Source organism: Prionailurus bengalensis, unplaced genomic scaffold (genome assembly GCF_016509475.1).
Source record: "Prionailurus bengalensis isolate Pbe53 unplaced genomic scaffold, Fcat_Pben_1.1_paternal_pri Un_scaffold_49, whole genome shotgun sequence".
NCBI classification, from domain to species: Eukaryota; Metazoa; Chordata; class Mammalia; order Carnivora; family Felidae; genus Prionailurus; species Prionailurus bengalensis.
The window spans coordinates 613,025-616,357 of record NW_025091154.1 but is presented as its reverse complement, the minus strand read 5'-3'; positions in this window follow the sequence as shown (position 1 = coordinate 616,357).

Here is a 3,333-nt window from a genome sequence, read left to right as displayed (position 1 = left end):
ATATTTCCCTTCCTGTCCCCACAGTCTCCAGAACTCTCTCCCACACCATGGAAGTGGTGATTCATTCCTTCATACAACAAACACTATTGAGCCCTATTTGCCACCTCCCCTTCACCTCCTACCCCTAGGCCTGAAGTTGAGGCAGACACATTAAAGAGTATGACCACCTGTCCAGTGGTCTGATGGCGAGAGCAAGAGCTCAGAAATCAAGCACCTGAGTTCAAATCCTGCCTTTACCTCTTAATATGCTATGTTACCTTGGGCACTTGACATAAACTATCTGAGCCTCAGTTTCATAAATTGTAAGGTGGGGTTAATAAACTTGACCTAATCATTCTTTGAGGATTAAAAAAGAGGTAAAGTTTTATCAGTAATGTGTCTACCTGTGGAAAGTGAGCCCATTCCATTTCCGAGTCCCTGTGGTGAGCATCTCCTCAACAGCCTTGAGTCCTGCTGTCCCTGAAACAGAAACTCAGTCTGCTTCAGCCTCAGAACCTCAGTTGTCAGCACCACTGGGAAACTTGATTTCTGCTTGGCCAGATCCATAGGACTCCCTTGCCCCCACCCTGGCCCCCACCCCTCCTGGTCCATCATGTCTCTTGCCTCTCCGCAGGTTGCGTTTCCCCTAATAACCTTTAATGTAGCTGATGAAGGCACGAATGTTTGTGATGGAGCACTGAGCCTGTGCATCAGAAAGACATGAAGTGCTAGTCAAGGTAGCTGTCCCAGGACAAATTTTCCTCTTAATCTCTAAGCTTCAGCCAGCACCCTGAGCCTGCATGATTGATTGACTAACCTTTCTTTGTATACCTATAGATCATGCATTCTTTCCTAGAAAAGAACAGAGCCCTTCTGCACATAATGAAGCAGAATCCAGAGACTGTTACACAACACCTTCCCCCTCTGCCACATACTAAGGAGAGACCTTCTGCACAACCCCCAGGAACTAAGGAACCAGACCCCTTTGCACAACTTGTTAGCACTGAAATAACATCTGTAGCTGATAGGTCAAGTCTGCATGTAGTCAAGAAATGTTAGGGACTATTGTACTCCCTTTACTGATTAGCTGCCCTAAGCTCCTTTAAAAACTCCTGGGTCAGGCAAAAACCTCAGAGTTAGCATGTGGACAAGAGTCCCCCTTCTCCCCAGGTAGATAGGCTCCTGAACAAAACTTATATTCCTTTCTAATCAATACTCTTTTGAGTATTGGTTTTTGGAGCAATGGGCAGTTGAACTTAGGCTTTGGTAATCAGAAATTTAAAAGTTGTGCTAAGTTAAATGATAAATTGGGCTGAATTCTTTGGATATCCAAGACTTTTCCAAATAAGACAGACCATTAAAGCATTGGTTACTGAATGGAGATTTATCTGCATTCATTTCTTATTGCAGAGAAACTGAAGATACCTGAGACTGCTGGTGAACATGTTTTATGCTTAATTAAGAGATTGTACTGTGGAGAAGTACATGTTTCTAGGAATTATGAAATGCATACATAAATTTCCAATCTAAAGAGTTCTGATGGAACAGATACTTCACAATTGATTACTGCTTAATTTTTACTGGAGAGTAAGGTTTTTAAGTGTTAAAATTATGGTAAATGTCATTAAGACCAGTGGAAATGACAAGGAAAGCAAACTGGTATGTAGGAAAGTAGGAAATGTGTAAGGAAGGTATACAAAATGAAAATACATTCTTGTCGAGGTAAAAGAAAGTAATTTTTTCTTAAAATGAGAGTACTGATTTAGAGAGAGAAGGCTTACGATAAAATCTGAATGAAAAAAGGAAGTTGTAGAAGGCTTGTGAAGGGAAAGCTTTGGAAAAGAATTTTATGTGTTGTCAGGACTGACTCCGATTGAAACAAATGGATTTTGAAAGGACACTGGTATAATATTGAAATTCTGGGGGCACCTAGCTGGCTCAGTTGGTTGAAGGTTTGACTCTTGATTTCAGCTCAGGTCATGATCCCAGAGTCCTGAGATAGAGCCCTGTGTTGGACTCTGCTGAGTGTGGAACCTGCTTCAGATTTTATCTCTGTTTTTTCCTCCCTCCCACTGCCCCTCTCCCTTGAGTCTTGTGTGCTTGCGCTCTCTCTCTCTCTCTCTCTCTCTAAAAAAAAATACTTCTTTCAAAAATTGAAATTCTCCTTTGCTCTCTGTTAAAAGACAAATTTTTCTTGGATTGTTGATCTGTTCTTGATAAAAAATTGCAAAGAAAGCTTTTTTTTCTTTTCTTTGCCCAGAAAACCAAAGTTTCTATGTTTTGTCATTTCAGAACCTTGATTACTTAAGAGAATGAAAACCTTTCAATAGTAAAGGAGATAATTTTGCTAACAACTATGTAACCTGCCATAGAACCTCTTATTGCCAGCTTGGTTAAATAGATAATTAAATATTAAATTTTGTAATGATCTGTAATACTATTTAGGTGTGTGCTTCAGAACTTTCTGAGCTTTTGAACGAACTTCCTAAGATTTGAATTCTCAATGAAATGTTTTTGACCAATTAGGGTTATTTATTTGGTATGTTATATTACATGAAAAGCATTGTCCAAAAAAATGATAATAAACCTTCTTAGATTGTACTGTATGGGTACATTTTATAACTGTTTTAGAAAATATAGAAGATCCTGAAATTTTAAAATGTTCTGGTATAGGATGATCACTTGACACTCTAATATGACATTTTGTGTGTCATAGAAATAACCAGATTTCCCTGTCAATGGCACAATAGTGAACTCTCATCAGGACTTGAAACGTGCATTTTTGACTCTTTTGTCATTTACAGTTATTTTTATGATGCTCTTGCAAAATGTGTTTTCTCTTCAAGGAGATTCATGGAACGCACTTTTGACAAATAGAGGGTTTTGATATCTTTAAAATCATAAAACTAACTGGGTAAGAATTTCTGGAACTATTGGAATAGCTGAATTCAAACAGAACAAGAATTAGTAGCATGGGACTGAATGAATGAAGGAAGATGATTATAGTTTTTAGGACTCTTGCTTAAAACATTGCTGGTTTTCTAATGTTGGCTCTTCCAGATTTAAAGGGACTTTCTCTTTAAATATATCATAGGTATCTATATAAAATATTCCTTTGTGAACAAATGTAAACATATAGCTTTTCTGTCTATCTGACCCCCCCCCCCCCCCCCCCAGAATTCAGAGACTCTTGGTGAGTATTCTTTCTTTGATGACAATCGCGCTTTTTCGCGTAAGTTCAATAAAATCTGTTCTCCTTGTAACAGGACACCATTGGAAACACTGGTTACTTTACGAAAGCCTTGACTGGAATGTCATGTTTGAAAGATACATACATAGACTCAGGACAAGACA